Here is a 9,012-nt window from a genome sequence, read left to right as displayed (position 1 = left end):
GTCTACTGTGGACATCTTGTCTGAGATATCTCAAAGCCTGAAGCTGGCATTGCTTCTATGCGCTCAGGAGACCAGAGACCAAACACTCACAAACCTGGTGGGTTACGTCCCCTCCAAGCTGTGTGTGTCCATGTGCAGAGCTCCATTGGGGCTGCACACTGGCAGCCAGTCTTGCCATCCATTAAGTTCCAGTTCTGGCTGAAGCCCGACATGCGTGCACAGGGTGAAGCTCTCATGCAGTGGGGCCGAAAATTAGAGGGAATGTTGGTGGTAGGTCATGCAAATCCTGCCTGCAGCACTGTCTCCCTGTCCTTCTCTGCAGCCATAATATACTTTTCCAATATGGATTTCATCCCTTCCTCTTATGGACTGCAAAATTAAGGAGTTCTGTGACTTACTTGCAATTGGGGGGGGGGGGAGGAAACGCAGCACTTAGGGAGGCCCCAAACTCAGCAACTCTCAAACAAGTCCAAGTATTCTGGAACATACATATACTTACTTTTTAAAGAGAGAGAAAGAGAAACGTCTTGAGTCCTCTGTTGCTTGTTTTAGTCTAACACTGTTTTTAACTGATTGTAGCACTTCTCAGAAGATTTTACAAGTTCCAGACATGCCTAAAGAGACCAAGAAATTGCATAATCATCCTCAAGCATTACACACATTGCAAAGGCTCTTCCCCCATCCATAACGCTAACAGACACACTTATAGCTCATGATGAGACCTTCTAAACCTCTGGCTCAATAAGAGCCCTCTTTCTCCCATGCTTCAGGAACACATACACATGGAGCAGTATATGGGTCTCAACCATCAGTCGCCCCTTATAGAAAAAAAAAACAGTGTGTGTTGTTTATATACTGCCCCATAGCACTTTAAGCACTCTCTGGGCGGACTAATGATGCAGGCCACACATTGCCCACCTGCCCCCAGCGAGCTGGGTATTCATTTTACCAACCTCAGAAGGACAGAGGGCTGAGTCAACCTTGAGCCAGATACCTAGGATTGGACCCCAGGTCGTGAGCACAATTTTGGCTGAGTATAGCAGCTAACTACTGTGCCAGGAGGCTCCGTTCATTAATTTCCCTTGAGAAACATCAGTTAGTCATCCTTAACTAATTATTTATTCATTGCTATATTTCTACCCCACCTTTCCACTTCAGAGCAATGCTCCAGGTGGCTCACATGTATCATAAATTGGAATTAAAGCAGCAGAAAAACAAACAGCATTGTAAAACCGCTAACATTTGCCTAATCTGGAAGCCGTTGGCAAAAATCATCATAATAAAATTAAACAGTTTTATAAAACAGTTTAAAAAGATAGTGAGACACTTCACACCCTTCTTAAAAGCAGTGGAAGTGGGAAGTGATCCATTCCTTGGCCATATCTGTCAAGTGGGTTTCTTCCAAGAGTTGATACTGGACCTCTCTTCTCCTAAGGGTCTTAACATCCAAACAGGTTCACAAGAGACAGACTCTTATATAATCATGTCCCAAGCTGGGAAGGGCATTAAAGATTAAGACCAACACTTTTAATTGAATGTATTCGCGAAGGCTTTCACAGCCGGGATCTAATGGTTGTTGTGGGTTTTCCGGGCTCTTTGGCCGTGTTCTGAAGTTTGTTCTTCCTTTTAATTGAGCCTGGCAACCATTGCAGGTGTTTCACTCATCAGCAGCTTATTAGCAAGCAAGCAACTTAACCCAGCACCAACTATAAACAACTATAAGCCAATTTATAAAAATATTCTACGCATATGAAAATCAAGGCCCGTTTAATGTGGAATCTGAGGTTGCTAGAGGTTGCTGTCTCCCAACTAAGCAGGGTAAACAATGAGCATGCCAAAAAGAATGCATGCCCTATTCCTGGGTTGGAAAAGTGCGCAACGGGTCTTAAGGAGGAAATATGGATCATTCCTAGGTAGAAACTCTTGTGGACAAGGTATTTTGTTTTGATCCAAACCATGCCATCAGCGAATACCATATCTACATGCCAATGTGGACATTCTGAATCATACCTAAAAATTATCTCCACTACAGATAAATGACTGCTAAAATACACCTTTAGTCTTTCCTTACCTTTTGTGTTGATTGCCTTTCAGTTCTGCTCTTCATTTAGTTTTATCTGGAAGAGGAACCTAGTGATACAAGAATAAGATATTATAAATGTTCACAAGTACACAAATGTTTCGATATTATTCATTTCTTCTAAAATCAGAAAGATCATATGGGGGAGACTGTTATTGTGCAAAACTGATGTTTCAATGGCACTTCACTCTGGGGAAAACCAAAGTTGTGATATGAAACTGAATTTCTTCATGTTGTTATAAGAGCACATGTACTGATGGAGCCACTTCAGCTTAAGGCAATGTTTTACACAAAAACACCGCCCCCTCTGGCACTGTCCTACCTCCTGAATGACAGCAGTCTCCAAACTCCTGAAAACTCAGTTATTCATGTGGTTGGCAAAGAGAATGTAAAAGACTGTATTGCTTTGTGTGTGCACCCCACCCACTTATCGTAGTGAGAAGGGGCTCCAGCACTTACCCAGAATTGCTCTAAGTTCTATATATGTATAAACTGAACATAGTAGGGGGATCACAGCATCAACACTACCACAAATCCCTGTCCCCCATCAGATGTCTAGGGGGAACCGTAGCATTGCAGAGTTCCCTCCAGAGAGCAAAGTCAACTCTCTGCCTCCTTTCAGGGATGTAGACAGATTTCCTGTTCCATATTGATACGCACTTGCCCCCTCTCCTCTTGACTGGGGTGGGGTGGGGGAGGTGACTCATTTCTGGCTTTCGCATCTGCCTTTGTGCCTAGTTTTTAAGTTAATTTGAATTAACCTTACTTTAATTGTCCTAGAATCATTCTCCAACAAAGAGCTATTCTAATGACTAATACTTATTCCTCTAAAGCTGCCTTGGGTCCTTTTAAGGAGAAAGACAGGGTAAACAAAGTTCTTAAAAATCAAATAGCACCTTGAGAACAGTGAATAACAACACCGATATCTGTGCAGAACACTTTTGTTCAAAGTGTGTTCTGTTCAAACGCTCTGCCTTTTTCTGCATTCACTCTGCAAAAGCTGATGATACACTTTGAGTCTTCCAAGGCTCCTGCTGAAGTTAAACCGTCTCTTCTTCATACTGCTCACTTTAACTCAATTAGTACATGGGGAAAGTAGATGCATTTATTTTCTCTACTAGAGAAAAGGGAGGTGCTTTCTTCCTTTTGCACTCCCCAGCCTGTGATCAGGGTTAAAGTTCTTTACTCCTTTTCATGTATTTGTAAAAGAGGTGACGGTAGCCCAAAATCTTCCAACAAAACAGGTTTATTATCTAACAAGTTATCCGTCTCAAACGTGTTCATATTATTTGGTTCCGCTTTTAACAACAAATCATACTTCTTAACTTCCCTCAAACCAGGTAACTCTCCTTGCAACGAAAGAGGGGATGAACTCTTAACTCTAGGTGTCCATCTCTGCCCAGAGCCCCAGGTGTCCGGCCTATTGTCTGCCAGGGCTATGGTTGTGGATGGTACACCCAGCCCACATGCGGCTCCCAGACTTTCTTCCTCCGGTTCTGTCTCGGGGGGGGGGGGGTCTGAAAGGACTGAGCCCACAGGATCTCCCAGTTGGCACCATACATCTCCTCTGTTCTTTGGTTTGTCCTTCCCTCCTTACCCAAGCTTTATATTCTTTCTTCGTTTTCCTTTGCTCTGCCTCGCCCCAATATGGGTGGTTTTCTATAGGTTTGTCTTCACCGTTCTTTCTCTGCATATTCTCTGAGCACTCGAAACTCTACCCATTCCCTGACCAGGATCTTCTTGTATCAAATCTACTGAGTCTTCTCTTTTCTCTGTAATTTCCTCCTCAGCCCAACACACCTCTCCCTTTTCCTCTTTCAGACTGCTCTCCCCCTCCTTCTCCCCCTCTTTTTTATCCTTCCCCTTTCCTGCCAAATTAGCGCCCCCTAGTGCTTCTGTACTTATTTCCAGTTGCTTTAACCCTCTTTCAATGATCTCTGCCTCTTCTTCTGCTCTGTTGATATGGGAGTCGGATGGTATCAACAGAATATCTGGAGAGTATCCCTGGGGTTACTCCCATCCTCCCACAGCCCCTTGCCTCTCCACCCAGCAGAGCACTCCATGTACCAAGTACCAAGAAGTGGGAATGCTGGAACTCTTAACTACCTATTTATCAATTGCAAAAAGGGACAACAAAATTGGTAAACTGATAAGTAGATGACAATCACCACAATCTTGCTGCCATAGCTTCTTCTCTGAAACTCACTTGCCTGGGCTGGTTTTCCTTGAGCCTTGAAAGCTCAAAATGAACATTTAGGAATGTTAACTTTACCAGACTAGCTCATCAACAGGTTTAACTTGCTTGTTGCTGTATTAGCTGTGATAAGAAAGTAACCTCTTGACCATGATCAGCTGCTAGCCATGGAAAAGCAAAGTATGCAACTCATATGCTGCCCCATAGTACTTAAAACAATCTCTGGGTGGTTTACAATTGAATAATGCAGCCTACACAACCCCGCCCCCAGCGAGCTGTGTATTCAATAGGTATAGGTACACACGTATGAACTGACACGAATCTCCGAACCAAGGTTCATGCCGATTTCTAGCACTCAGCTTACTGACTTGGAAGGATGAAAGGCAGAGTTCAACCTTGCGCCTGTCAATATCAAATTCAGGTTGGGAGCAGAGTCTTCACTGCAGCACAGGAGCTTAACCACTGTGCCACGAGGGTCCCAACTACCCTATCTAGCCCTCCTTTCTTGTCAGCCATCCATGTGCAGTACCTCTTCAGCGTGTTTGTATTAAACTGGACTTTCCATCTTTAAAGGATAAATCTAACACCCACAATTAGCTAACTTGTACCATTTTGAAAGTGGCAATTCCCAATTCCTTGTTCTACATAAACCACTTTCCCATGTTGTAGTAGTTTACCAATTTTGAGTAATCCAGGTGTTCTTGGACTGCAACTCCCAGAAACTCTGAGCAGCACAGCTGTTGTTGAAAGCTTCTGAGAATTGCAACATGGATTACCTGGGAACCACTGCAATATACTTGACACATGTAGTCAACTCAGTCAGCTACATCACTCATACACTACCACTTTATTTTGCCTGTGAGAGGGTTTGTGCCTTTAACCATTGTTAGAACCTTCTTTCCACACAATTTCCTCAGCTTTGTTCTGACCTATAAAGCAATTTGATCTATCCAATTTTAGGCATGCCTAAGCCCATTGAGATCAATGAGTTAACTTTGCACAGAGGCCCTGTTGGGGGATGGGAAAAATAGCCTTACTAGACACAAGCAGTTTCCTATGTTACAGGAGAGGACTATTTCCCTAGTGCTGGTAAGTAATAAAGCAATTTGTAACTATCTCCAGTAAATAAACATTGAAATGAAAAGTGCTCAGAATATAAGACATACTGGAATGTTTAGCCTTTGGGGCATTATTTTAAGCATCTACACTATATTTACATATTTTTCATAGGAAAACAGACTAGATCACCTTCATTATTAAGACTTGTACACTCCCTGATATCTGCACTGCATGCAGTACAGCTTAATCCAATTAAAAGTCTCCCATGTTTTCTCATGTCTCATCTTAACATCCCGCCCCATAAACTATTTTCTCCCTCATACCTGATTTGCTTACCATCCAGTTTGACAATGAGTTTATGAATTCAAAATCTATTTTTGCCACCTAACAGAGGGCGTATATCTGGGATTTTGTGCATGTTATCCAACTGAGGTATTCAGAAAGTTGCATTTGTGCCACTTAGAATCCTTCGATATATGAACCATATATTTTCCAGAGATCATGAAGGTGCATATGTTACACAGAAGTGCAGCCCTGCCAGATCCATCCAAAAGCCTTTGTACATGTTGTGTTTGTAGTCAATTAGACAGATCTTTGTGCGAAGCCATCTCAGGGAAAGAGGTACGGTAAGTCACAAAGACATTTCTTTCACACCTCTTAGAGAAGGGTGTGGGTGTGGAATGGGGAAGGATGGTGGTAACGAGCAAACAAGCAGTGAAGTTACACACACACACCCCACATCCTATTCCACCAGTATGGAATATGAGGAAATAGCTCTCTCAGGATGGATGAAGGTGGTTTTGACTCCCCCATCCACTCATTCTCCCCCAATTCTCATCTCTATGTGCATACACTTCATCTCTACTCCTTCTAGTTTCTCTGTTCCTCCTGTGACAAGAAACAAAACTAGACAACACCCGGGGAAAAACAAGTATTTCCCAAATTGAATTATGTATATTGCCACTATTTCACAATATTGTTGAGCTGCGTGATCTTGGTAGGTAACATAAAAATATAAACATTATGCAGAGTGAAAGCAGCTTCTGCGCTTTCACACCTTCTGCGCCTTGCAGGCGAATGTAGCGAATGTGTCTTCAAACCACCACTTTTGCCATAACAATATCTGATGACAGCATACCATTGTTAGTGGTAATGATTTTAGCTTTCCACGAAAATTCAATTATGCCGTTTTCTAGACGCAAACAAATAAATCAGTGCCAAAATCTTGTACTGACTTACCCAAGATCAAAGGCAGAACACACAGGACTTCTCAGTAAACACACATAGAATTGCACAATTTGTATTAATTATTTTGAGTAGATTTTTTAAGAAAGTTCTAACAAGTTAAATAGCAACAACTTGACAAAAAAGAAGCAGTGGCAATGGCAGCTAGTAATGCTAGGCAACTAGACAGAGAAGCTGCTGCACAGTATTTGCCATCATCAGAAATCAGCTTTAGCGAGCATGCACACACCCCTTTGTTATATACCTGTACTCTCTTTTCACATGTTGCAAGATACAGTTACAATTAAATTTGACTTTCAATTCCAGGTACCTAAACATTTATGGATTTGGTGTAAAGTTATCAGATTACTATACTAGATTAAACAAAGGACATACCATTTGTGTGTCTGCAATAAGGGATACTCCACAATGTTCTACAGCACTATGATGTTTCAAAATTTGTTTTCGATAAAACATCTGCAGGTTCTCACTCAGTCCTTACCAAACAAAACAAACAAATTAAAAACGTACTGATGACTAAGTACAGAAGCTACTGCCGTCATCCTCTGAAACCTTAATTTAAACTCTTATCCCAAAATGCACTTGCTAGGGGATAAATCTTTTTCAACACACTGGGATTTCCTTCCAAATAAACACACAGGAGAGTTCTCTGTAAGTTACTTTATATATATTTTTAAAATGAAATAAAACAGTGCTAAAAACAGTGTGGTTTGTTGACAAGAAAAGGATGAGGGTTTTCCAAGCACTTTAAAGAAAAAAAGAAAAAGAATTTTTTGAGAAGTGGCAGAAAATTCAGATTAGATGCATTGTGTGTGCTTTTATTTCTGTGTCATGGAAACTAGCCATTATTAATTTATACACAACAATGCTTAGGGGCAGCCGAAATATAATGAACTCTCTCGAGAAATTTCCAAATGGTTTGAAAGAATTCTAAAATATCATAAATCCCTTCTAAACATATATACAACATGCCAAAGTAAAATTTAAAAAATCAACTCTTTCCTTTGTAGGTGAATTTAATACTTACCTAAGAAGAGGGAAGCAGATTATCAGCAATACTCCACCCAGCAAGTGCCTACAGTCTAATATAACCAACTAAACTTTGCCCCCAGCTCTTGTATTCTGTGAGATTTTTTGTTGTTGTTCTATTGAGAGTAATATGTCCCTACGGACCATATAATCGAATGCCACACAGCGAGGAAATGTAAACCAATTTCTTATTTCATTATCTTTTGATTATAATAAAGCAGACAGTACCTTCTCGTTGCTGACAGGAAGTGTGCACTTTGACTCTGCCAGCTGCCTGTTGTTAATGCCCGCGTATGTTCTCTCTTTGGGCTGTAATTGGCTACTCTGGCTCTCAAAATGAATTACTACTACAAAGGATGAGAACAGTTTTTGGTCTTCCTTTTGTGTTCTGATCTGGAGAAGCACAGAAAATCCTAGCCTTCTGTGAGATCAGCACGAGTGTTTCTATAATTCAAGGCAGAGGTGGAACTAGCTTCCCTGTAGAGTATTGCCCATACTTTTCCAAGAGAGATGGAGAAAAAGGCAGGGCATCCTTCCAGATTAAAATGTCCAGGGAAGTGGACTTGTTCACAAAAGCTCACATAGCAGTTAGTCTTCAAGGTTGTATAATGTTTTTGCCTCGATTTTTTATTTTTATTTTGCTTTTGGCCTTCCAGATTAAGGGCATGAAGTTATGAATGTACACACACACACACCCCTTCTGGTTCATGCTAAGAATAGTCAGGCCCAGTGCTTGATTTCACTGAACAACACCTGACACATCATACTACATTTGCACAGAGGAACACAGGAAAGTTCACTGATACCCAAGCCATATGAGCTTCTCCCACAATTATCCAGGGCTCCTGTGTTGATACCGGCAGCCCCTCCTCCCTTGGCAGAGGCACTGCAAATGGGCAGACATGGCAAAGTCACTCCGGGCTCACACTTTCAAACTTGTGCACCCGCAAAACTGTGTTACATCAGCTGGGCCAGCCAAGCCGTCTCGCTTCCTGAAATGAAGGGCTGCACACCCACACCTTGAATACACAGAAGTGGGCTGGATTTGTTAGATCCCGTAAATCTTACCTCAGCACAAAAACAGGGCAAGTGTCACATCTTGACAGCAGCAGAGCAGAGCGCTACTGGACAGGCTCTTTCCCCCAAGAGACAGGAATGCCAGGGCACGCAAGGAGGAAGAGATGGGATGCCGGCCCTGAGGGAGGCCTCCCAGCCAGCACTTGCCACCTGAAATGTTTGCCTACCTCTTCCTCATGGTAGACCTGCCCTGTCAGCTGGCCAACATTAGAATGCGAAAGTGTACTAAAATGCAGTTCGTCTCACACTCCACACCCAGAAACAAATCATGTCCTAATAAGGCCGTGTCCAACCTAGCCAAAAGCATCTAGCCCCATTGGGTGAGCTT

General features: G+C 42.2%; 1 long non-coding RNA gene across 1 annotated transcript; it reads right to left on the bottom strand.

Moving 5' to 3' along the window:
* Positions 1 to 413: 413 nt before the first annotated feature.
* Positions 414 to 8,762, bottom strand: LOC144586917 (uncharacterized). Its single transcript, XR_013542022.1, has 3 exons — positions 8,676 to 8,762; positions 2,072 to 2,130; positions 414 to 614 (listed from the first exon to the last, which is right to left on the bottom strand). It is a non-coding gene; the product is annotated as an uncharacterized LOC144586917 (long non-coding RNA).
* Between the last annotated feature and the right edge of the window lie 250 nt (positions 8,763 to 9,012).

Source organism: Pogona vitticeps, chromosome 2, assembly GCF_051106095.1.
Source record: "Pogona vitticeps strain Pit_001003342236 chromosome 2, PviZW2.1, whole genome shotgun sequence".
In the NCBI taxonomy this organism is placed as follows: domain Eukaryota; kingdom Metazoa; phylum Chordata; class Lepidosauria; order Squamata; family Agamidae; genus Pogona; species Pogona vitticeps.
The sequence above is the reverse complement of the archived record's forward strand: the minus strand, read 5'-3'. Positions and strand labels throughout refer to the sequence as shown.